The sequence below is a fragment of the Colobus angolensis genome, unplaced genomic scaffold (genome assembly GCF_000951035.1).
Source record: "Colobus angolensis palliatus isolate OR3802 unplaced genomic scaffold, Cang.pa_1.0 Scaffold163, whole genome shotgun sequence".
In the NCBI taxonomy this organism is placed as follows: domain Eukaryota; kingdom Metazoa; phylum Chordata; class Mammalia; order Primates; family Cercopithecidae; genus Colobus; species Colobus angolensis.
In genome coordinates this window covers 464,558-491,934 of record NW_012114744.1, presented here as the reverse complement: position 1 = coordinate 491,934, position 27,377 = coordinate 464,558, and the positions used below count along the sequence as shown (strand labels likewise).

Genomic DNA, 27,377 nt, shown 5'->3' with positions numbered 1-27,377 from the left:
TCTAGTTCTTTTAATTGTGATGTTAGGGTGTCAATTTTAGATCTTTCCTCCTTTCTCTTGTGAGCATTTAGTGCTATAAATTTCCCTCTACACACTGCTTTAAATCTGTCCCAGAGATTCTGGTACATTGTATCTTTGTTCTCATTGGTTTCAAAGAACATCTTTATTTCTGCCTTCATTTCATTATGTACCCAGTAGTTATTCAGGAGCAGGTTGTTCAGTTTCCATGTAGTTGAGTCATTTTTATTGAGTTTCTTAGTCCTGATTTCTAGTTTGATCACACTGTGGTCTGAGAGGCAGTTTGTTGTAATTTCTGTTCTTTTACATTTGCTGAGGAGTGCTTTACTTCCAACTACGTGGTCAATTTTGGAATAAGTGCAATGTGGTACTGAAGAGAATGTATATTCTGTTGATTTCAGGTAGAGAGTTGTGTAGATCTCTATTAGGTCCACTTGGTGCAGAGTTGAGTTCAATTCCTGGATATCCTTGTTAACTTTCTGTCTCGTTGATCTGTCTAATGTTGACAGCTAGCTGTTAAAGTCTCCCATTATTATTGTGTGGGAGTCTAAGTGTCTTTGTAAGTTTCTAAAGACTTGCTTTATGGATCTGGGTGCTTCTCTATTGGGTGCATATATATTTAGGGTAGTTAGCTCTTCATGTTAAATTGATCCCTCTACCATTATGCAATGTCCTTCTTTGTCTCTTTTGATCTTTGTTGGTTTAAAGTCTGTTTTACCAGAAACTAGTATTACAATCCCTGCCTTTTTTTGTTTTCCATTTGCTTGGTAGATCTTCCTCCATCCCTTTATTTTGAGCCTATGTGTGTCTCTGCACATGAGATGGGTCTCCTGAATACAGCAAACTGATGGGTCTTGAGTCTTTATCCAGTTTGCCAGTCTGTGTCTTGTAATTGGAACATTTAGCCCATTTATATTTAAGGTTAATATTGTTATGTGTGAACTTGATCTTGCCATTATGAGTTTAGCTGGTTATTTTGCTTGTTAGTTGATGCAGTTTCTTCCTAGCCTCGATGGTCTTTACATTTTGGCATGTTGTTGCAATGGCTGGTACCAGTTGTTCCTTTCCATGCTTAGTGCTTCCTTCAGGAGCTCTTGTAGGGCAGGCCTGGTGGACAAAATCAGCATTTCCTTGTCTGTAAAGGATTTTATTTCTCCTTCACTTATGAAACTTAATTTGGCTGGATATGAAATTCTTGGTTAAAAATTCTTTTCTTTAAGAATGTTGAATATTGGCCCTCACCCTCTTCTGGCTTATAGAGTTTCCGCTGAGAGATCTCCTGTTAGTCTGATGGACTTCCCTTTGTGGGTAATGCGACCTTTCTCTCTGACTGCCCTTAATGTTTTTTCCTTCATTTCAACTTTGGTGAACCTGACAATTATGTGTCTTGGAGTTGTTCTTCGCAAGGAGTGTCTTTGTGGTGTCCTCTGTATTTCCTGAATTTGAATGTTGGCCTGCCTTGCTAGGTTGAGGAAGTTCTCCTAGATAATATCCTGCAGAGTGTTTTCCAATTTGGTTCCATTCTCCCTGTTACTTTCAGGTACACCAATCAGACATAGATTTGGTATTTTCACATAATCCCATATTTCCTGTAGGTTTTGTTCATTTCTTTTTACTCTTCTCTAAACTTCTCTTCTCGCTTCATTTCATTCATTTGATCTTCAATCTCTGATAATCCTTCTTCCAGTTGATAGAGTTGGTTACTGAAGCTTGTGCATTTGTCACGTAGTTCTCGTGTCATGGTTTTCATTTCTATCAGGTCGTTTATGGACTTCTCTGCATTGGCTATTCTAGTTATCCATTTGTCAAATATTTTTTCAAGGTTTTTAGTTTATTTGCACTGGGTTCATAGTTCCTCCTTTAGCTCTGAGAAGTTTAATCGACTAAAGCCTTCTTCTCTCAACTCGTCAAAGTCATTCTCCTTCCAGCTTTGTTCAGTTGCTGGCAAAGAGCTGCGTTCCTTTGGAGGGGTAGAGGCGCTCTGATTTTTTGAATTTCCAGCTTTTCTGCACTGCTTTTTCCCCATCTTTGTGGTTTCATCTACCTTTGGTCTTTGATAATGGTGACGTACAGATGGGGTTTTGGTATGGATGTCCTTTCTGTTTGTTAGTTTTCCTTCTAACAGTCAGGACCCTCAGCTGCAGGTCTGTTCACGTTTGCTTGAGGTACACTCCAGTTAGGCTACTCCCAGTTAGGCTCTCCAGTTAGGCTACTCGGGGGTCAGGGACCCACTTGAGCAGACAGTCTGTTCGTTCTCAGATCTCAACCTCCATGCTGCGGGAATCACTACTCTCTTCAAAGCTGTCAGACAGGGACATTTACATCTGCAGAGGTTTCTGCTGCTTTTTGTTTAGCTATGCCCTGTCCCCAGAGGTGGAGTCTACAGAGGCAGGCAGGCCTCCTTGAGCTGCAGTGGGCTCCACCCCGTTTGCTTATTTTTACCTGCTTAAGCCTCAGCAGTGGTGAGCACCCCCCACCCAGCCTTGCTGCCACCTTTCAGTTAGATCTCAGACTGCTGTGCTAGCAATGAGGGAGGCTTCGTGGGCGTGGGACCCTCTGAGCCAGGTGCAGGATATAATCTCCTGGTGTGCCGTTTGCTAAGACCCTTGGTAAAGCACAGTATTAGGGTGGGAGTGACCCGATTTTCCAGGTGTTGTGTGTCACAGTATCCCTTGGCTAGGAAAAGAAATTCCCTTCCCCCTTGTGCTTCTCAGGTGAGGCGATGCCTCACCCCGCTTCGGCTCTCACTCACTGAGCTGCACCCACTGTCCTGCACTGACTGTCCAACACACCCCAGTGAGATGAACCCAGTACCTCAGTTGGAAATACAGAAATCACCCGTCTTGTGTTGCTCTCGCTGGGAACTGGAGGCTGGAGCTGTTCCTATTCGGCCATCTTCGCACCCGGTGAAAATCACATAACTTTAAACATAAATGAATTAAATGCTCTACTTAAAAGATATAGACTAATGAAATTGATTTTTTTTAAAAAATGTTCTAATTATATGGCTGCTAACAAGAAACTTATCTAATTGGTAGGCACTTGCAGTCTGAAGGTAAATTATGGAAAAAGATATTCCACAAAAATGGGAACTAATACCAAGCAGAAATAGCTTTGTTTATATAAAACAAACTTTAAATCAACAATAACAAAAAAGACAAAGAAGGTCATTATATAATGGCAAAGATCATTATCAGCACTAAATAGATCAAGGCAGAAAATCAACAAAGAACACTAAACTTGAATCAGACTCTAGACCAAATTGACCTAGCAGAAATTCACAGAACAGTGTACTCAACAACTGCAGAATATCATTTTTCTCATCAATGCATGAAATATTTCTATGATTAGGCCACAATACATCTCTCAATGAATTTCTCTTTTATTAAAAAGAGAAATCATATCAGGTATCTTCCTAGACTACAGTGGAATAAAACTAGAAATCAATTATAAGAGGAACTCTCAAAACTATACAAATACAGGAAAGTAAAAATCTTGCTCTTGAATGATTGTTGGGTCATGGTGAAATTGATATGGAAATTTTAAATTGTTAAAATAAATAAAAAATAGAGATACAACATACCAATATTTCTAGGATATAGAAAAGCAGTGCTAAGAAGCAAGTTTAGAGTATTAAATGCCTACATCAAAAAGATAGAAAGATCACAAATTAAAAACCTAAAGTTGTACCTCAAGGAACTGAAAAAAAACAAGCAAAAACAAAGCCAAAGCTAACAGAAGAAAATAAATAGCAAATATCAAAGTAGAACTAAATAAAATGGAAAAAAATACAAAGGATTAATAAAACAAAATGTTTCTGTTGATATCTTGTATTTCTGTGAACTTCTCTACAGCCAAAAACTAGAAAAACTAGAGGAAATGGATAAATTTCTGTAAACCCGAAACCTCCCAAGATTGAACTAGAAAGAAATAGAAATTCTGAACAGACCAGTAATGAGTAATGAGATAGAATCAGTAATAAAAGAATACTTCCTGCCTCTTCAAAAATAGCACAGGACAAGAAGGATTCACAGCTGAATTCTATCAGATGTACAAAGAAGAACTAGTACCAGTTATACAGAAATTATTCCAAAAGCTTGGAAAGGAGGGAAATCTCCCTAACTCATTCTACAAATCCATTATCACCTTGATGCCAAAGCCAGGCAAAGAAAGAATTATAACCCAATATGCCTGATGAACACAGATGCCAAAATCCTCAAAGTACAAACAAACTGAATCCAACAGCACATCAAAAGTATAATACATTAAATCAAGTGGGTTTTATTCTAGGGACACAAAGATGGTTCAATATACACAAATCAATAAATGCAATTCACCAAATAGAATTTAAGCTCAAAAAAACACCATATGATGATGTCAATAGACACAGATAGAGCATTTGATAAATGTCATCATTTCTTCATGATAAAAACCCTCACAAAACAAATAAAAATAATAAAAAATAATAAATAAAGGCAAATAAAATAAAGGCAAATAAAAAATTATAAAAGCCATATATGAGAGACTCACAGCCAACATCATACTGAGCAGGAAAAAGTTAAAATTCCCCCTATTAGCTGGAACAAGAAAAGGTTGCCACTTTCACTCCTATTCAATGTACTACTCAAACTCTTGACCTTAAGGAAATCAGGCAAGAGAAAAAAACTAAGGCATAAAAACTGGAAAATATGAAGTCAAATTATCGCTGGTTGTTTATGATATAATCTTATATCTAGAAAACTCTAAAGACTCCTTCAAATGACTCCAAATTTGGTAAGTGAAATTCAGCAAAGTTTCAGGATAAAAAAAAATTAACATAAAAATTAGCTGGGTGTGGTGGTGGGCGCCTGCAGTCCCAGCTACTCAGGAAGCTGAGGCAGGAGAAAGGTGTGAACCTGGGAGGTGGAGCTTGCAGTGAGCAGAGATCGCGCCACTGCACTCCAGCCTGGGCGACAGAGCGAGACTCCATCTCAAAAAAAAAAAAAAAAAAAATCATTAGCATTTTCATAAGCCAATAACAAGCTAAGAACCAAGTCAATACCTTAATTCCATTTACAATAGCTACAAATACCCCCAAATTCTAGGAATACATTAATCAAGGATGTGAAAGGTCTCTTAAAGGAAAACTACAAAACACTGATGAAAGAAATCACTGACGACACAAACAAATGGAAAAACAACCCACACTTATTGATTAGAAGAATCAATATCATTAAAATGATTATATTGTCCAAAGCAATACTGAACCACACTATCCATATGCTTGGATAGCCATAAACAGAAGAATAAAGCTGGGCCCATATTTCTCACCATATACAAAAATTAACTCAAGACAGTGATATGGCTTAGCTGTGTCCCCACCCAAATCTCATCTTGAATTGTAACTCCCACAGTTTCCACATGTCATGGAAGGAGCCCAGTGGGAGGTGATTGAATTATGGAAGGTTTTTCCTGAGCTGTTCTCAGCAGAGTGAATGAGTCTCATGAGATCTAATGGTTTTTTAAAGATGGGAGTTTCCCTGCACAAGCTCTCTCTCTCTTGCCTGCCACCATCCATGTAAATTCTGACTTCCTCCTCCTTGCTTTCCACCATGTTTGTGAGGCCTCCCCAGTCATATGGAACCGTAAGTCCACTAAACCTCTTTCTTTTGTAAATTGCCCAGTCTCAGGTATGTTTTTATCAGCACTGTGAAAACAGACTAACAGAATATTGGTACCATTAGAGTAGAGCATTGCTGAAAACATAACCAAAAATGTGGAACCAATTTTGGAAATGGGTAACGGGCAGAGGCTGGAACAATTTGGAGGGCTCAGAAGAAGTGAGAAAAATGTGAGAAAGTTTGGAACTTCCTGGAGACATGTTGAATGGCTTTGACAAAAATGTCCATAATGATATGAACAATAAAGTACAGGCTGAGGTGGTCTCAGATGGAGATGAGGAATTTGTTGGGAACTGAAGCAAAGGTAACGCTTGTTATATTTTAGCAAAGAGACTGGCAGCATTTTGCCCCTGTCCTAGAGATTCTTGGAACTTTGAATTTGAGAGAGACGATTTATGGTATTTGACAGAAAAAATTTCTAAGAAGAAAAACATTCCAGAGGTGACTTGGGTGCTGTTAAAGGCATTAAGTTTTGCAAGGGAAGCACAGAGTAAGAGTTCAGAAAATTTCCAGCCTGACGATGTGATGGAAAAGAAAATCCCATTTTCTGAGGAGAAATTCAAGCCAGCTTTAGAAATTTGCATAAGTAATGAGGAGCTGAATGTTAATCCCCAAGACAATGGGGAAAATGTCTCTAGGGCCTGTCAGAGGTCTTCATGGAAGACCCTCCTATCACAGTCCCAGAGGCCTAGAAGGCAAATACTGTTTCATGTGCTGGGCCAGAGTCCCTTTGCTGTATGTAGCCTAGGGACTTGGTACCCTGTGTCCCAACTGCTCTAGCCATGAGTAAAAGGAGCCAAGGTACAACGCAGGTAATGGCTTCAAAGGGTGCAAGTCCCAAGCCTTGGCAGCTTCCATGTGGTGCTGAGCCTGCAGGTACACAGAAGTCAAGAACTGAGGCTTGGAAACCTCCATCTAGATTTCAGAGGATGTATGGATGTATGGAAATGCCAGGCAGTTTGCTGAGGTGGAGGTGGTGGGGGGGGCTCTAATGGAGAACCTCTGCTAGGGAAGTGTGGAAGGGAAATGTGAGGTTGGAGCCCCCACATAGAGTTCCTACTGTGTGGGGACCACCTTGTGGAGCTGTGAGAAGAGGGCCACCATCCTCTAGACCCCAGTATGGTAGATCCACCAATAGTTTGCATCATGTGACTGGAAAAGTTGCAGACACTCAACACCAGCCCATAAAAGCAGCCAGTAAGGAGGCTGTACCCTGCAGAGCCACAGGGCTGGAGCTGCCCAAGACCATGGAAACCTACCTCTTGCATCAGTGTGACCTGGATGCAAGACATGGAGTCAAAAGAGATCATTTTAGACCTTTAAGATTTGACTGCCCTGCTGGAATTTGGACTTGCATGGGGGCCTGTTGTCCCTTTTTTTAGGCCAATTTCTCCCATTTGGAATGACTGTATTTACCCAATCAATGCCTGTACCCTGATTGTATCTGGGAAATAGCTAACTTGCCTTTGATTTTATAGGTTCATAGGCAGAAGGAACTTGCCTTGTCTCAGATGAGACTTTGGACTGTAGACTTTTGAGTTAATGCTGAAATGAGTTAAGACTTTGGGGAACTGTTGGAAAGGCATGATTGGTTTTGGAATGTGGGGACATGAGATTTGGGAGGGGCCAGGGCAGAATGATATGGTTTGGCTGTGTCTCTACCCAAACCTCATTTTGAATTGTAACTCCCACAATTCTCATGCGTCATGGGAGGAACTAGGTGGGAGGTGATTGAGCTATGGGGACTGGTCTTTCCAGTGCTGTTCTCATGATAGTAAATGGGTCTCCCAAGATCTGATGGTTTTAAAAATGGGAGTTTCCCTGCATAAGCTCTCTCTTGCCTGCTGCCATCTATGTAAGATGTGACTTGCTCCTCCTTGCCTTACATCATGATTGTGAGGCCTCTCCAGCCATGTGGAACTATAAGTCCATTAAACTTCTTTGTTTTGTATATTGCCCAGTCCCAGCTATGTCTTTATCAGCAGTGTGAAAATTGAATAATACTATGGATTAAAGACTTAAGGTTAAGATCCGAAACTATAAAAATTCTAGAAGAAAACCTAGGAAAAACTCTTCTGGACATTGGCCTTGACAAAAAAAAAAAAATTATGACTAAGACCCAAAAGACAAATGCAACAAAAATAAAAATAGACAAATGGGACTTAATTAAACTAAAAAGCTTCTACACAGCAGAAGGTATTATTAACAGAGTAAAGAGAAAACCTACAGAATGGGAGAAAATATTTGCAAAGTAGGCATCAAACAATGGACTAATACCTAGAATCTGCAAGGAACTGAAACAATCCAAAAAGGAAAAACAACTAAATGCATTAAAAAGTGGGCAAAGAACATGACCAGACTCATTTACATTTTATTTTTTAGATTTTATTATATGTGAAGCTGTCTTAAGACTTCCGATAATGCTAAATAAATGCCATGTACAAATGGTACCTTTGGTTGGAAACAAATATATGCTAATCATTATTAACTGAGTCCTCGTTAATTTGGCATAAATGCTATGAAATAGAGATTAGTTTTTAATCTCTGGGGGGAAAAAAATGACATTTAAAGGAGATTAGGCTGAAATGGTTTAAGCATTTTACAGAACTAATAATTTACTCATCAATTAATGAAACAATCAAAATATGTATTAGTCAAAAATACTAATTTAGAAATATATTATAGGCCTTGAATGCCAAAAATAAAATCTTGCCTTTCTGAAGTTATGCTTTCCCCATTTATTTTTATAAACGTTTAGATGTACTGCCCTACTTTTGCTACATATGAGGAAATGTGCCAAGGAAAAAATATGCTCAAGAATGATTGTAAGGCCATAAGTTTTCAAGTTGTCAAGAATTTAAGTTATTCTAAAAAGTGTAGGACTGTTCATGAATAGGACAAAATGGAAACTATTACTAATATCCAAGAAAAATTTTCTTCATAAATTTTGAGGCAATTCCATCAAAAACTTGGATGAATGATATAAATAAGAAAACCGTTGAGTGAAAATAAAAGCCTAAACTATGGTGGAAACTATGCAAGCACTGAGCGTACTCTACAGTTATTTACAATGTACAAAAGCAGCGTGTCATCAAAATAAGTTGTGTACATCTCACCAGGTTTCTCCTGGATTTCTATTAGTCAGCCAAAGAAAATGCAAAATATTTTTTCAAAGCAGATTATTGATATGAAAGAATTACTTCAACAAGATAACAGTAGAAATGGAATGAGAAAGAGGTGGTGACGGAAATAATTGAAAGTAATAATGAAGCAGGAAGAAAGGCATAAACTCAAATTCAATTTTTTTAAATTTGTAAACCTGTGGTCGTTAAAGCTGGCCTAAAATTATTCATTTTGTTTCTTAACTTGTAAACAAAGGAAGCTGTCTAATTTTCAGTCTGTAAGTCAGCAATCCCCAGCCTTTTTGGCACCAGGGACCAATTTCGTGGAAGACAATTTTTCTGTGGAAAGGATAGGGGAGGTTTTTGAGATGACACTCTTCCACCTCAGATCATCATGTATTAGATACTTATAAGGAACGCACAACCTAGATCACGGTAGGGTTTGTGCTCCTATAAGAATCTAATGCCTCACTGACCTGACAGGAGGCAGAGCTCAGGCGGTAATGCTCGCTGGCCTGCCACTCACTTCCTGCTTTGCAACCTGGTTCCTAACAGGCCATGAACTGGTACATGGCCTGTGGGAAGCCCTGCTCTAAATAACTGCACCTTCAGAATTCCAAACATTTCTTCAATTTATGGAAGCATAGAACAAGAGAATGCCTACTTGCAGCCTAAAGTGGGAGGGAGACCATTGATGGCACTGGATAAATTCATTCTTGGAAAGCAAGTCAGGTGTCAACGGCTACACTTCATTTCATTTGGAGAGGGGAAGGAAAAAAGTATCCATCTTTTCAGAATGCCCCTTCAGCTCTGTACCTGCAGTGCAAAGGTAAAAAAGAGATGGCAACAACACAAACACTATCAGGCCACTGATTGCCTGAGGGAGAAATGTCCATCCAGGAAACTAGATGGCTATAGCATTAAGATAAGAAATACTCAAATCCTTGCATACACTAAGTTCTTTCTGTAGCTGAATAACTAAAAATATTATTTAAATTCATGTAAAGGGTATTCAGCCTCCGAAAAAGGAGGACGCCTGACCAATTGATGTTTGCTTCATTCATTGGTGGAGGGTATACTATACTACTGACCATGTAACAGAAAGATGAATTGGATACAATCCCTGCCCCCTGGGGACTCTAGTCTGCTCTGGTAGACAGGCAGGCCCCTGAGCATGTTTTTGCCAATGAAGAATTAAAATCTCTCAGTATACTCCACTTCTTTCTCCTTCTATTTCATCTCTGAAGGCAGAATCTTCATTCCCCAGGTATATAAATTCTATTTCTTGTGTCTAAGGAAGAGCGATCTCATGATTGCATTAAATAAAAATAGTAGTCTTTACTAGCTTGCTACTGGGTAACAGAGACAAATCTTCTCGTTTTTATTGTTATTTTTGCTTTTGCACAAGATCTTATTGTACATACTTTTCAGAAAACATGATTTGAACTGCAGAACACTAACATTCCTGTAATGATGAGGCTTGTTACATGGAAGCCCCCTGACACACTGCTAAATATTAGTCTATTCTTCTCCCTCCAGATAGAATGTCATTGGCAAATGAGAATCAATTGTACTTATAAAAACCGTAATTCAAAAAATTCAAAATGCCCCTGAGTAACTTCAATTCTTCCCCAGGCAGGAAATTTCTATCTTTAACTTCTCATGTTTAAGTTATGTCTTTTTCCTTCTGACCATATGGATTTCAAATGGCAAATCACTCTCTGTAATTTATCATGTCTTTAAAAGCATAAAATGTAATCATATTTACTATGTCCTATGCAAATGCAATGATAATTAGTATCTCAATAGTGAATAACATTCAGAGATATCTCTGAATTCAGGTATATTTCTTTACTAGTTGAGTATTTCAATTTTAGAGAAGGGGTTTTCTGCCTTAATTTCAAATGCCTAGGTAGTTTTCTGTAATTTCTAGGTGAGATCTTTCCAAATTTACGTGCATAATGTTAGGATTAGGGAACTGAAATTTAGGGAAGCTTGTATTTGTGAATTTGATGGTAACTGCATTTTTTAAAAAGGGTTTCACTCTATAGAGTCAAAAAGAATATGGCAAAATAAGTTTCTTTTTAACCACCTGATAAACGCCGAAATTATCAAGACAACCAGGGACCTGGTTCAAAAAATTCATTTAAAACATACTTCAGGTGACTTAAAAATACACTCTTTAAAATAATTTGTGGTGGGGATAATTTTGGTAAGAAAATCTTACATTGACTGTATGAGTTGTTATTTTTGAAAAACAAAAGGACTATTATAAGTACAAATAGTTTCCAGGAAAAACCTTTTTCCTCATAGAGCTATCTTTATAAAGGTACCTTAATGATTGCTTTGTGAAGTTGATTGTTATTGTCATGTCCAAGAGGAGGTCTGACATTTTATCAATATCACAGCATTTTAAAGGAACATAGGAAAGTGCCGTGTGTCACTTCCAAAGATTTTTATTAAACAGAGAATTAAACTGACAATTTACACATCAACATAAGCTGATGCTCATAACACATTGGGTCTAGTCAAACTATTCTGAGCATTTATAAGCTATTGATTCATAGGTGTATACATATTTTCATAATTTACCATTTTAGAGACTATGCACTTTTCCTCCTAATGTTCTAAAATCTCGTGGCAGGATTTTTATTATATGCAAATTAGCAGCATTTGATTAGGTCCTGAGGCGGCTTCACCTGGGTGTTCAGAGGAATAGCAATGGGAAGTGAGGAAGAATATTTCATCACTGAAGTGTGTTTTCCCTGGGGGGACGCCACCATTTGATTTTGACATTTATTTGTCCTGTGCTATAAAGGACAAAACTACAGTTACACTTTTTTTTAATACTGTGCAGTGGGCATCATGTCAGAAGAAATTAAATCAAAATAGTATGTTTGCATACAAAACAAGATCCAAAACCAAACTTATTAAACAAATCTCTGGTTAAAATCATAGTGCATTAAAAAATACTATTTAACTAATGCTTAATGTTGAATATATATAAAAAGAATCCATGAGAAACCAAACTGAAGAAACAAGATTACATCTATATAGCTTCATAGTGTTCTCTTGGCTCTCTATAACAAAATAGATTTGAAAATATAGGTTCATTCAGTACTTAATTACCAAGTCCTTGTTTGCCTTACACCATTTTTAGAATCCTGAAACAAAGTTACTACCTGATAGATAATGATTGCTATAACAATGAATAAGTATGTGCCAAATTTATTTTCTTGTATTGTAAATTTTGCAATCTTTTTAAAATGTGAAATCTATACCACTTTATACTTTTCTGTCAATAAATAATTGAGTTACTTTTTAAAATTGAACTTGATATTTTTAAAAATTTGAAAATATATTTTATTTGCCCATTGATCAAAATATAACAACCTTTGTAAGTGATTACTTTGAACAAGAAATACAAGGAAAAAGACTAAGAACAGTCAATGACAGCTACAAGTTTTCTTAAGCATGGAGTTAGCTTTTATTCTCTAATTATCCTCACATACAGCAATTATAAACCGGTAAAGAACTAACACATTAAAGCTTTCTCAGAAATATTCTAAAATTTGTGTTTTTCCAAATCCATGATTCTCTGTAAAGCATCTCAACTGAAGAAAATAGTCACAAAACACCTTCCTGTTTTGATAATTAAATAAAACTAAAATTACCAGAACACCAAACATCCTAGAATTGATGCATTTCTGTGGATTTCAGGAAAAAGTACCTTTTTTTCTGTTATGTCTTATATATCTGCATTATGTGTTTTTTTCTAAATATCATAAATTTAAATATAAGTAATAATTATATATCTGACACGTAAAATGTTGGCTATGATGTCAATAATGCCAAAGAGAAAACTGAAACAGTAGTATGTGCTAATAGCAAAAAGTGAAGTGAAATAGAATCTTCTCTAATTAAGGCAATCTTAAGTCATGAATGATGTAGCTATCATGAATTATTAAGGGTGGTCCCAGTAATTTAACTAAAAATAATCCTTTTACTATATTCCCAAAAGCCAAGTGTTCTAATAATTTAAAGATTTGAAATCTTTCCTTTACTTCGAAGGGAAACAAAATTAAGTTATCTTTTAAAAGGCCAAATGTTGAACCATAAACTCCTTTTTATCCGCAAAAGTATCCCTTGTTTAGTTTTAATTAGAAATATTTATAACAAAATTGGAAATTATTCATGTGATTAAAAGGAGCATTTTATATAACGAATTAAATAGTAAGCCAGACGAGTCTTTATTTTCTTCATTTTTTTTCCCCCTTCTGATAGAGTGAGCCAATTCATCATGTGTTTTCTAGAAGGGCTCTGAAGAGGGGACTCCAAAGAAGGAAGAATTAAAGAATAATTGGTCCAGCTCTTTATACATCAAGTAATGGATGATTAAAGCTTTCTTAGATTAATTCACGTAGCTAAAATACAACTACCACACAACTACTGCTCTGAGATCAAGCCACTTCTTTTTTCGTGTTCTTTTTGTTGTTCTTGCTTTTAGGACAACCTTGGTTCAACTTACTTCTATCTAGATGATTTGTTCAATGGGTTTAGAAATTGACTTCTGTTAACAGGGCCAATGAATAAGTAGCCAGTGATAGAACAATACTAAAAGGATCGGGTGAGATAATTGAATGTGACTAAGCTTTATGAATAGGCAAGTGCAATACCAACATAATGTCTTTATTATAAATTTAAGAGATCTAAAAGATGTTGAAGAGAGGTTGAAAGTCAAGAGGGAACCAAATGCATACCATACAAGCTATTTAATCTGCATAATTTGAACTTCATCTCCCTGTGAGGCTGTAAAGTTCTTGTGAGCTGAGAAACACCTCATACCCGCCACGGTGATTTAGCGCCTGCATGGCCATGATAACTACCCCATGGTCCTGGGCCACTCGGAGCTCTTCAGAGCATCATGCTTACAAGACTTCTGAGATACATGTAAAGAAAAAAAGGAATTGTCATTAAAAGTTGTATTGATGTTATGACTAGAATTTTGGCCATAGCTTATGCTTTGGAAAACTGAGAAATGCTATAATGTAAGGAAGCACATGTTGGCAATATTTAACAAACTAGCATGATAGGAAAAACGGAAGTGAATTTGGCTTTAATATGGTAAAGAAAACACTATTGTCGCCCCTGCCTTTTCTCACTTGGGCATTTTCCCTTTGATCAGATTTGCCACTGTTGACATGGGAGGCACTCACTAAATTCTGACAGAAGAAAATTGATCAAGCACACAAATGCCCTTTATTCCTGTCCAGGTGCTGTTTAATGTGTTTACTTAAGAGTCAGACAATTTCCTTAAGGAAATCATGCACATTCCATACTAATCCTGGTCCTAGCCCAAGTTAGGCCTAGTTGATGTGGCCCAGACTTGCAAAAGGAAAAACCACCACAGCAGTGGCCCTGTGAAAACACAAAGCGGACGCCAGTCCCTGATAGACAGATACCACAACACCAACCACAGGAACCTCTAACCAAGTCCAAGGTAGGGGATATGTTTGTACCTATGTTCAATGTTATTTCTAACTACAGCTCTAGAATACCAAATATTCTACCTGCATATCCACCTAAAGGCTTGAGGAAAGAATCACAAGTATAGTTTGTTAGAAGTACATAACCCACTGGCAGCCCAGTGAATTGTCTTTAGAAGCTTCAAATGATTTATCTTTTCTAAAAATTAAAAATCTGTCTTCAAGAAAACCATTTGTGTGGAGAATTTACAAATAGTTTCTCACCTTCAGCCATTCCATTCACTAGTTCCAGTATGTCTCCAGGAAATAATACCTATCAATTATAACAAAAATATTTTATCCAGGTAATTAAAACTTTTAGTAATGATATAATGTTTTCTTTTCAGATTAAAAAGTGAGCACAGGCTGGGTGCAGTGGGTCATGCCTGTAGTCTCAGCACTTTGGGAGGTCGAGGTAGGCAGACTGCTGGAGCTCAGGAGTTTGAGACCAGCCTGGACAACATGGCAAAATCCTGCTTCTACAAAAGGCACAAATAATTAGCTGGGTGTGCACACCTGTAGTCTCAGTTACTTGGAGGCCGAGGTGGGAGAACTGCTTGAGTCTGAGACGTCAAGACTGCAGTGAGCCATGATAGCACCACGGCACTCCAGCATGGGCAACAGAGCACGACCCTGTCTCAACACAAACAGAAACAAGCAAACAAAAAACCAAGGATAGAAATGTAAAGGGTCTTTTTGTCCATATTTTCCTTGAGTTACATTTTATAATACAAGTAGGTACAGAAAAATGAAGAGAGTTGGTTAATCAAGTTTAAAACATTAAACACAAATAGCTCTTCCCTCTTAAAGTATTTATTAATAAAAACAGACCAAAGATATCAATTATTGGTTAGCTCTGAAAGGTGGTGTGATTAATAGTTTGAAAGAATGTTAGGTATAGCTAATGGCATTTGTAAAATAAAAAAAAAATTTGAGACAAGTTTATCAATTATTTGTTGAGTTTCAATAATATGGTAGACATTGCGAAGCATTTAAATGTGGTTCCTCTCCTCATTTTTTTTAAAGTACTCTGTTTTTTGTTAACAGATCTGGCTAGTTCCTGCAGCTTTGAAAAAGAATTTAAACCCCATAAATTTCACAAATCCTAAGCAAGAAGCATACATTAGTTCTTCAAAGCATATTGATTTTTTTAAAAAACACGGATTTTAGCTTTCATGTGATAAAACTTTTAGTGATTTTCTTACCATGTCTTGTAAAGGCTTAAGTTCCTCATTTACATATTTGATGTCTCTCAGGAGACAGACAAGCTTCAAGTTAATTATCTATGTAGCTGTAAGAACTCTTGTTTCCTGGTTAAGAACTCTTCAAAAGAAAACTAATAGTTATTAAATGTTACACTGAGTCACCAAAAGTAATCAGGATACACAATGAGAGGCACTAAACAGACACTTAAATTTAATAAAAACCTCAACTTTTTAGAAGATAAATGAAAAAAAATCAATTAAATCTCTTACAGTAATTTTCAGGGAAAACAGCCAGCAGAAACCAAACAGCTAAAATCTCTGCTCTAGAAAGTGATTAGGCACTGCTGGAGGCTTAAAGAAATTATTGTAAATTTCTGGAAATAGACCCAGTGAACTCAGATCTGTAATAGAGTTGTAACTAAAGAAATGCCAGTTAAAAAAATTAAAAAGTCTGGCATCTTTTCCACTGAATGTGTGCCACCACGCAGAGGTGTGTGTATGTGTGTGCATGTGTGTGTGTGTGCACATATATAACACATCATATATAAAATACATATACAAAGTATGTGCTGTTTATAGACAAAAATATGCTTTATTTTATATGATGACAAGAAAATATATGTGGGGTTAAATCATAATCATTGAATCTGAAAGTCTATTAAAGATCAGTTTCATGCAATAAGAAAAAGAAAGAAGGGCAACCATAAGACAGACTTGAGTTGGGAAATTGAAACCACAGCTATCAGGTGAGTTAATTAATCTGGGTATCGTTCAGTAAATGAAAGTGTGCCATCTATTTCACAAGGGCCCATTGTGTCTTGCATGTGAAATAAATTTACCCTGTTTGATTAAGGATTACTGATTGCCTCCAATTTATTATATGTATCCTATAATTAAGTCACAATGAATTCGAATGAAATGGGGATGGTCTCCTCCACAAAGAAGACAACAAGCTCATTCTAGGAAGACCTTGGGGGTCATTCAAGAAGCAATTAAATGTTCTCTAGGGTACATTAAAAGGAAAAGAGCTTGATGGGCTGAATGGTCTCTCCTTATATTCATCCTTCTCAATATTCTGCTCCTATGGAGACAAATGAAACCATGTCATAAAATAATATAAGGCACTATCAGCAAGGAAAACAATGCTGTCTGCTCTTATATACTAAGGAGAATGTTGTTGAGAAAATAATCTATACTACACAGAGGATGAAGAGGAGCATGAGCTAAAGTGATAAGCTATGTCAGAATCTGTTCAGAGATGGAAGGGTCTAAACAAATCAATGGGCTCTGAAGGGGTGCACATGATCCTTGAGAATTATACATTTTTTTCTGTTTACCAGTAGCAAATACCTAGAATAAATGCTTTTTAGCAAGTGAAATAGAAAAAGCAAGATCAGTAACTGTTGTGCCTACAAATACATTTCTCTATAGTTTTAGAAACACTCTTATAAGTAGGCACCATAAAAGCAAAATTACACTGAGAGCTATTGAAAATGCCAAAGAAAACTAATATGATGGCAATATAGGAGAGAAAGACTGAACTCAAGTCCACTGAAACCAAAGGTAGGGGAATCCTTAAGCACTAGGGTGAGTTACAGGAAACTATTGGAAGACTTTAAAGGGGAAATTTGTGAATCTGATTAGACGTCTGTATTTGCTAATCAGCATTATGGAAGTCAGGCTTCTACCTTCCCACAGAGACTGAGAGACAGAGACCTTATCTTTCTTGATAATTATATATTTTTAGAAGATTTATATTTCAAAGGGGCAGAGAAAGAAATTACAATTGCAAGTTTTTTCAAAGTAAATACTTTAAGAGGAGGGAAGTCAAGTGCCATAGTCAGGAAGAAACCTATCTAAAGATTAGTAAGGTTTTAGAGTGTGAGTCCACTACTCTGAGATCAGTCTGGCCTCACATAGAAATGGAAGCATCACCGCTTTAACCATCCCCTTAATAAATGCACCTCTTTGAAAAATGCAGGTCCTAAAATATGCCAGTCTGCAAATAGTTATGAAAATATTCATCACTGAAGTAACTAAAATATAATTAGATCAGGTTTTTACATTAAAAACAGTTAATATTGTTTATATACAAATCAAATAATAAAAATCTTATCACCTAGTATATGACCCAAAAATTACTCAAAAGACTTCTTTTTTTTTTTAATAATCCCAGAATGAGCACATTTGTATGTTGAAGCCACATTTTATAATGGAAAAATAAATTTTAAAAATAATCGGAAGAACACAGCCCAAAAAGGCATTTTTTCCATAAGCTTAGGAACATGATTTACCTTTGCTGAGATTTATTTTCCTCGTCTCTAAAGAAGAAAACCTGCTCTGCTTACATCACTGGAGATGAGAGAATGATGGAAAAACATTTAAAACGTGTAGTCGAAGGTGACACAAGAGAGAAAAGCAGAGGTCAGGTCAGAATGGATCTAAAAGCTCTATTTAGGAATTTGTTCCAGAAATCTAAAAGCAATAAGAAGGCATTGAAGAATTTTTAAGCAAGAAAGTGGCATTATATGATGGCCATATGAGGAAAAAATACTGTAACGGCAGTGTGGAGAATGTGTTAGTATAGCACAATACCAGAGACTATAAAACATGTAGTCCTGGGGGCAGATCCAGGGGTGGTAGCTACAGAGGCTTAGAAAATTTGGAGGCTCTCCACAAAATAAAAAATATATAAAGTTCCAAGACCAGATCATTTTCAAAGGCCTTTGGAAATACAGAACCCTAAAGCTAAAGCTTTATTGGCATAGCAATAAATTAGCCTCTAAAAAGGCTGTTAAATACCAGTGAGGACCTGATCATGGTAAATTGATCCAGAATAGTAAAAGTGGGGATGGAGAGGCTGGACAGATTCAAGAGACGGTAAGGGGGTAGAATCACTAGGACATGATGCTACATTATGTCAAGGTAGAGAAGGAGGGTTTCTGGCTGAGTGGATTCAAACACCTGGGTGACAGCATCAGCCTCAGGAAAGAGGGAACACCAATTCTTCAATAACAGGGAAGATGGAAAGCTTGAGTGGAGATAGATGGGCATGAATTCTGTTGGCAAGTTGAAGGTTCCCACATCCGGTGGTGAATCTGTTATGAAGAGAATTGCAGTATAAGAGGACATTATTTCAGGGAAGAGGGAGAAGGCGGAAATGTCAGTACTGCACAGAAGGCAAAGAGGATGAGCACATAGAAACATCTCATTTCTGAAGGAACCACTACATCTTTGAAAAAGAGCAGATTCATGCAGTGAAAGGGAGAGAGTGTGGATGGGAAAGTGAATGAAGTATGCAGCTAGTTCAGCCAACTCTTTGGAGACCTCTGCTGGTGAGGGAAAGGAGGATGATGGAACCATAGTTGGAGAGGAGCATGGGGTTGAGGAGGGCATTTAAAGAGCTGATGATGACTAGGTGAAGAGGTTGAAGATACATGCAAGATTAATCATCTTACCAGCAACACCACATAAAAGGATGGGACTCAAAGCACAATGGGTAGGGTAATCCTTAAGTAGAAGGTGACTTTTCTGATAGAAGAAAAATAAGAAATTATAGTTGTTCATGCAGTTAAGTCCATATGTAAGGGAAAATTGGAGCATTCATTTGTTTTTGACTTTTGTCTGAGTCTAGAGTCAAAGTCATCTGCTGAAAATGAGACTATGGAGTAGAAGGGATGGAGGCAGAAGTCAGAGGCTCATGGAGAAGATTTGAAATAAGCACCAGGGGAAATGGAGGAAAAACTAAAGAAAGGCACCAGAAGAAACAGCAGGCAACACTGATGACCAGATGAAGTTAAAAACCAAGAATTTGTGGTGGCAACAATCCATGCAGTTATATATCTGTATGTGTGTCTTTCCAACAGTTCATCAAGTGATATGTTGCTATGAAGAAAGCATATAACTGGATTGATCCAGGGTTGAAATTTTACCCGGTGGATAAGACAGAAAGACAATGCTCAAGAGTTCTGAAGATATAGACACAGGATGGTTACAATAATGGACCATCCCATTCAATCAAGAATAAGGAAGAAATGAAAAGTAGATGTAGACTGATATATGGGAAATAAGTAGAAGAGTAAAAAGACAAGACAAGATATCCCTAAGAAAGTGAAGGTCAAGAAGAGAGTTAGGGCTGGGCACCACGGCTCAGACTTCTATCCCAGCACTTTGGGAGGTTGAGGTAGATGGATTACTTGAGGCCAGATGTTCAAAACCTGGGCAACATAGCAAGACCTCATCTCTCAAAAACAAACAACAACAACAAAGAAAACAGCCAGGGAAAAACATGCAATGCATGCCTGTAGTCCTAACAACTATGGCGGCTGAGGTAAGAGGTTTGCTTGAGCTCAGAATTTAGAGGCTGCAGTGAGCTATGACTGTGCTACCGCACTCCAGCCTGGACAACAGAGTGAGACTCAGTCTCTAAAAGAGAAAAAAAAAAAGAAAAAAAGAAACAGAAAAGAGTGGGTGATTTGATGAAAAGTTAGAAAGACAGAAAGTTGTTATAGTAGTAGGGAGGGTTTCAACACATTAGTCAACAGGAGGAACCATTACAAGTATTCCAATGTCTGGAATGTGGTTACAGAGGCACCTGAAATAAACTGGGTGCAAAAGTCACTAGAAGGAAGACAAAGAGGAAACGTGCTAAAATACTGTATTTAAACATTGATGTGAAACTTTACATCATTCCAGATGATGGAAGCAGTTGGATTGGTAAGGAAAATAGTAACTCGGGTCTAAACAACTGAATGACTGGTAGTCTATAAATTGGTTGAAGCAAGCCAGGCACGTTGATGGCTCATGCCTGTTATCCCAGCACTTTGCGAGGCTGAGGCAAGTGGATCACCCAAGGTCAGGAGCTTGAGACCAGCCAGCTCAACATGGTGAAAATCTGTCTCCACTACAAATACAAAAATTAGCCGGACATAGTGGCAGGTGCGTGTAATCCCAGCTACACTGGAGGCAGAGGCAGGAGAATCCCTTGAAACAATAAAACAGAGGTTTTAGTGAGGTGACATGACACCATTGCACTCCAGCCTGGACGACAAGAGTGAAACTCCATCTCAATAAATAAATAAATAAATAAGTAGGTTGAAGCAACTAAAGAGCTTTAAAGGACTGAGGATTTTGATTTTTGTGGTGGCGGTGGGGGATGATCTGGATGGGACACTGGGAAGTGAGGAGGATGCTTATCTCACCCTAAGGCATTTATGGTGTGAGAATGTGTAATCTCACTCACATGGGCAGCCCTGAAACCTCTAACTTTAGGGACTGCCAGGTCTCTAGGATTATTAAGAAGGAAAGGAAACATTCCACAAAGGGTTTAGGGATACAGGAGTAACAGGATTCAGTTGGCCAAGTGAAATGTCTCAGGAGAGAAGTACGGTGGAAACAGGAGCCAGACGAGGTAAAGCAAGGGGCAGTATGGGAAAGAGGGTACCAGAGACAGAGTGAAAGGATTTGAATATCCAGTGAGGGCAGGAATAACAGGTTTATTTGTTTCTTAAAATGTTCTGATGAAGTAGCCATGGATAGCCAGACAGTGGGCCAATCCCAAAGGCATTCAGATCATTTCCAGTAGAAAGGAAAGCAGATAGCAAGAAGAAAAATAAATCAGGTTTCTGGAAAAAAGATGACAGGGAATCAAACCGATTTTATGAGTTCACAGTTTGGTTTAGGAGGATCCCTGGTTGTCATGTAGCCTTTGTTAATTCTTTTTGAGGCTCAAATATAAACAAAAGGACTGTCTGTGATTTGTGTTTTTTTGTTGTTTTTTTGAGACGGAGTTTCACTCTTGTTGCCCAGGCTGGAGTACAATGGCACGATCTCAGCTCACTGCAACCTCCACCTCCCGGGTTCAAGTGATTCTCCTGCCTCAGCCTCCTGAGTAGCTGGGATTACAGGCATCCACCACCATGGCTGGCTAATTTTTGTCTTTTTAGTAGAGATGGGGCTTCACCATGTTGGCCAGGCTGGTCTTGAACTCCTGACCTCAGGTGATCCACCTGCCTCAACCTCCCAAAGTGCTGGGATTATAGGTATGAGCCAGTGTGCCCAGCTTGTATATACTTTTTAAGTAGGGCTTTTCATAGGTTACATCTAAAATTGGTGTCAAGAAATATCGACTCACTGGATCTTGTCACGCAAGCTGTTGTCACCAACCACAGCATCTCACAGTCCTCAACCTCTTACACGAACTCATTCATTCCAATCACCATGATCTGTTCCCTAGCTTCAGAACACATCCTCTCTTTCTTTATTCCTGATCTAGAATATTCGTTATTGTCTCTCTGCCTTTCCAAACTCTACGTTCTTTCAGGACCAGGCTCTAGTACCCAGTCATCCATAAGCCCTTCCCTGAAGAGCAGCCCTCAGAGCATTTTTTTTGAAGTCCTATATATGTAAATGATTTACACAGATAATTGTAGTGATCTACACAGATGCTCCCTTGCCTTGTTGTTTTACCTTCAATATATGTCCCCTACCTTTCCAAACAGACTGTAAACCCCTCAAGGGCAGGAGGCGTATCCTATGCCCGTTCCCATCCTTGGTTCACATCTTGGTGCTCTCCCATAGCAGGGCTGCAATAGAATGGCCATGCTGCAAGAGAATCGGGGCCTGTGCATTGGGCTAGAAAAACTGCCTTAACAAAAAGAGTGCCTCTCAGGAGGAACTTCAGGTTTCATAACAAGCTAGTGCACTATTTAGGGGCAGAATGGCCTTTTTATATCCTTTAAATTATACAAGTTAGTTAGAGGGCCAGCCCTGGTGGGAGGAGGATTATCATAAAATGTATATTTAAAAATAAGAATAGTTATATTTTGAAAATGTAATGTTGAGTCTTGCTAACAGTAACCTTATGAGAAAATATCCAAGTAATTATTGGGCAATTCTTTTGAGTGATGCCATTAATATTTACTAAATTAATGAAATCTGAAGATTCAGTCCTAATAATGGCATGAAAGCTTCTTTTCATCCCAGGATGTTCTTTGAACAGCTGCCTCACATCTGAGCACACATCCGTGCTTAAAAAAGGAAAAAATAAAAGGGAAGATGAGTAAAGAGGCCACCTGCCTAAGCCAGTCTGGACATGAGCACTCTGTGCTGAGCAGCTGCTGTAGAGCTTCTTCCTCACAGCTGGAAAATGACTGTAGATTAAGGGGGTGATCACACAGCTGGCTAGGGAGGTTGCTGTGTCAGTACCCTCTAGTCCTCTCCCTGGGCTCTGCTTACTTAGCTCTGGCTATATTAGGAATGGCAGGTGCATGAAAGAATCAAACTCCCCAGAAAACAATGGTCAAATCAACTGTGAAAGTCTTCCACGTATGTGTAAATTCTCAATACTTTCTTCAGGGCATAGGCTAATACCCCCAGTAATCACTCTTCCCAGACCACATTTTTAAGGTGCGACGTAGGATCAAAAAAACAAAATATAATATAAAATTGAAATTAAAATCCAAGAAACTTAGTAATGAATTAATATCTAAAATTGGGAAATAGGTTGTTTCCTATGGGGCTGTATCCTCTGAGTTTTTTGACACAAATTTCAGGCAATAGAAAATAAATGGAGACTAATAGAACTCAATTTATAAATTAGGTTAATTTAAGAACTTAAAGAGACAACAAATGCACAAAAAATAAAAATGTGGGGCAAAAAATATGCTCAGAGTTTCCATGAAGTCAAAACTTTAACACTGCAACAACTCAAACATGTATAGTTATTACGTGAAAGGCAAAGAAGGAAAGGGGGCTAGAATGGAATGGAAATGTTTAAAAATAAAATTGTTTCACACAACATGGAATGCACTTAAAACTCCTGCTACAAAAAGGGATTTCTATTATCCAAGAAAATACAAACATTTATCTCTCTGCTCTAAGGCTACCTGTTTGAATGCTCTAAATACCAACTTCTGCCTCCAGGCTACTGGCACAAAATCAGGTCAAGAGGTATGAGCACTTAAAATTTTTTCCTTCCTGTTTAAAGAAAGTGCAGATTATTTTTAAAAAATCTCCCTCAGACTTCAGGTTTTTAAATCTAAACTTAGGTTAAACCTGAAAAACTGGTTTTCTCTCACTATATACTTTCTGCCCAAATGCTGGTTTACTACATCATGTAGGTGTTCAGACTTGAACTCGGAGGGATAGAATGTAACAGTCTCTGAAGTTCAGTAAAATAAGGTTTTCTTGGGAAAAATTAGTGGAGGAAATATAAAGCTAATTAAAGCAATTATGGGTAAAATTCTGTGTGACTTTGGAATGAAGAAGGACTTCTTAAGGCCCAAAAAGACCAGTAAGGCAAAGATTAAACAAAAATTTAGAATTTCTGTTTGTCAAAACTACCACAGACTAATGGTTGGCAGACCAGGAGGGTGGAAGAACTTTTCAAAACCAAGAGTTAATTAGGAATTAATATTAGCACCCTAAGAGGAATTCTTACAAGAAGTCAAGAAAAAGACTGGAAGCCTAATAGAAAAAAAAAAATGAGCAAAAGACAGGAAGAAGAATTCAGTTTGGAATGCAAATAGCTGAACAAATATGAAGAATTGCTCAACTTGACTAATTACTAGAAAAATGTTCAAATTAAAATACCCCTTTACATCCGTCAGAGTCGCAAAAATTAGCAGTTGAGTAATACCAAGAGTTAGCCAAAATGTAGAAATGAAACTAGCACAGTCATTCTGGAGAACAATCTGGCAGTATTTAGTAAAAATCAACTAAATACTGAGTGGTACAACCGATGACCTAGTAATTCGTCTCCAGAGTATATCCAGAAAGAATCACTCACACGGTTGCCTAAAAACACATAAGTATGGCAAATGCGTACCGTAAAATATTATGCCTTGCTTAGAAGCAATGAACTAGAAATACAAATAAACATGAAAGATCTTAAAAACATAGTTTAAGCAAAAGAAAAAAGAAAATAAAAGATCTAAAGTATCATGCCATTTATATGAGTTAAAATGCACAAACACATAAAATATGGTGTATAAAAGAAAAAAGTGAAATCTATGGAAACAAATGAGTGGCTTTAAGAAAATTCCAGGACTTAAATATTGTAAATTTTAATTAAGGCTAAGCTCAAATTTAATCTTAAAGCACTATAGTTATTATTATATTTTCTCATATTCCCTGCTGTATTGTAAATGTAGAGTGGTAAGCTGTATTAGTTCATAGAGCACATTCTTTCTTTACGGAGAGGTCACAGCTCTTCCAAGACCAGGATTTCTTGGGTCCCACCTTTCTCAATTCTGCTACAGGAAAGCAAAAGCTAGAGGCGATCTGAGTCAGGGACAGGGTTGAACAGAAACTTTTACCCCTACTTTCTGTGAAAATTTATCACTCTGAAAAGTTTTCAATAAAGTTAGTAAAATTTATTAAATACCCATCATAAATAAACCCCTGTAAAATAGGGGTTATGTCATCGTCAAAACTATCTTTGTTTTGACAAAAACAGAAATAGTGTTTGTCACTACAAAAGTTGTTCACATCCAATGTCCAAATATATAACAAAATTTTATTAAATTTATTAAATTTATATTAAAATAAGCCAACAGTCTGTATTGTAAATAGAAATGCCATGGAGTAGAAAACTGAAATGCAATAAATAAAATTAAATACATAAAGACATAAAAGAGCCCACACAGAGAAAGCATTTAAGTGCAATATAGTCCAGTAATGCTTATAACGCTGACTGCAATGCAATAAACTTCCACAAGTCAATCAACTACATAGAAATAAAGCTGCCTTTATGACTCTATCTCGTACTTTATGCACATAAACTCCAAAGAAATATTTGAGCTTAAGAAAGACGTTTGAAGCAATATCCAAATTCATTCATATAAAGTGAGGTAAAAGTTACTATACATTTGGAAAATAAGAAGTACAATAAAATTTAATAAGAAATTTCCCTTGAACATTGGTGCTTAAGGTAAATTAAATTAAATTTTTAATTATAAGAGGAAGAGACAGTAGAAGATGTCATTATAGATTCTGAAAAGAATTCAAGATATTTTAAGGGTTGATGTCATTGCTTCCCTATATTGTCTAATTTCAGTACAAAAGGTAAAACTTTAATTTTATTTAATGAAGACATATCATTAGCTCTATTCTTGTACTCACTTGACTTGACCGGGATCATATGGGATTCCCAAGTAGCAAAAGGGAGAGAGAAGAAAAGAGAGATGAAATTTTTCTGTGGCAATAACTGAGAAAAATCCAAAGGAAAAAATGGAGAGATTGAAAATACTTAAGAAGAAGTAGAGTATAGTGTTTTAGAAAGCAGGTCCCTAAGTTAAAGGGCCAACCCCATCCTGTCTCCCTTGCTTACTGATGATTAGAACTTCAGCAAATTATTTAGCCCCTAGTGCCTAGTCCTATAGTAGCTGTTTCTAGAAGATGAGAATGCAGGCTGGGAGATACCTTTCTTTTTTCTTTTAGATTGTAACTAGATTGCAATTAGTGTGGTTGAATCCAAATATCTCATCTCCTCACAAAGTGTTAGATAATATATTGGTATTACATTTTCTGATTACATTTTCTGACTTTCTGTACTTCCTAAACATAGTGATCACAGGTCATTTTTACATCAATATACTATAAAATAAATTAATTTAAAATAAATATGAATAACCAAGAAAGAATAGGCAATCAGCAATTCAAAAGCAATTAGAACTTAATATTATAAAATATTTGGCAAGCATATACAATTGACTTGGAGGAGAGGTCTTCTAGAAACTAGATTGTAATTAATGTGGTAATTTTGTTGGTCACAATTTTGGCATAGGAAAGGGAAAACATGGTTGAGCAGTACTCAAAAACATGTACAGGACAGTGCTCTATACAAAGACTGTTGGCTAAGACAACAGGGGAGCTGAGTGCAGCCCAGATTTCACTGGCCAAAATGTACATATCCCTCAAAGGTGCTTCATTTTCTAATTCATTCAAAGGTATCACAGAGTGCAATATATGCAGTACAATATATAGTGCAGAAGTCCTGTTTCCCACTTAAATTCCAGAAGATAGTTTCTAAATTCTCTTTTTCTTAAAGAGCTAGTAAACACTTAGCCAGAAAATATCCTCCCTTGCAAAAGAACAGGCATTAAATCTAAGGATGTAAATAGAATTTTTTTTCTACTGTGGTTACTGCTGAAAAATGACAAGTTTTCTTAGGCTCAAGGATGCCTCAGTCCATCAGATCTATATCACTTCGGCCTCAGTTTCACTGTTGTCTTGAGGTCATTGAACTGTACCTTAGGCTCTTATTCTGTGAAAAAAGACAAAAAGACAATAACCACTTCCAAGCACTGGAAGATACCATTTTGACAATGGGCTAATTCAAAGTAATGGTACCCTCGCCACCCCAGCTTCTGGGAGTTATTCCTAAAAGTTTTATTAGTAATAGTTTTGTTTGACAGCTGATAAAATTTTTCAAATGAATTGATAACTTTCTCCTCTCAATAATTAAACTATGCTTTGGACCTTGGCTGAAAGAAAACTCTGAATCTGACCTCCTCTTGATCCAAATGATGACTCCAAGCTCAGGAGTCTTCCAAATCAACCTAAAGTAAATACTAAAGTTTCATTCTTTCATATAAAGATGTAGAACTGTGTTCTACATCTTTTTTTGTGTGTGTTATCATGTTTTGATATCTCTACAAATGTATAATATATGTAATTATTTTAAACAGCATATTTAACCAATCCAAACATCTCATTCCCTCACAGAGTGTCAGATAATACACTGGTTTTATGTTTTCTGATTTATCTCATTTCTTTTCATTAAAGCTTTTGGTTTTTAAGGACTTATTTTTCCTTAGCTAATTCTTCAATATGGTCACAGTATGA

At 37.1% G+C, this 27,377-nt stretch overlaps 1 long non-coding RNA gene across 1 annotated transcript in view; it reads left to right on the top strand.

The window, feature by feature from the left end:
- The window catches only part of LOC105508503, a 116,115-nt gene that overhangs the window by 69,817 nt on the left and 18,921 nt on the right, over positions 1-27,377 (top strand). Inside the window, exon 2 of the long non-coding RNA XR_001001281.1 lies at positions 14,673-14,813. This is a non-coding gene — a long non-coding RNA (uncharacterized LOC105508503). The remainder of the gene's footprint in view (positions 1-14,672; positions 14,814-27,377) is intronic.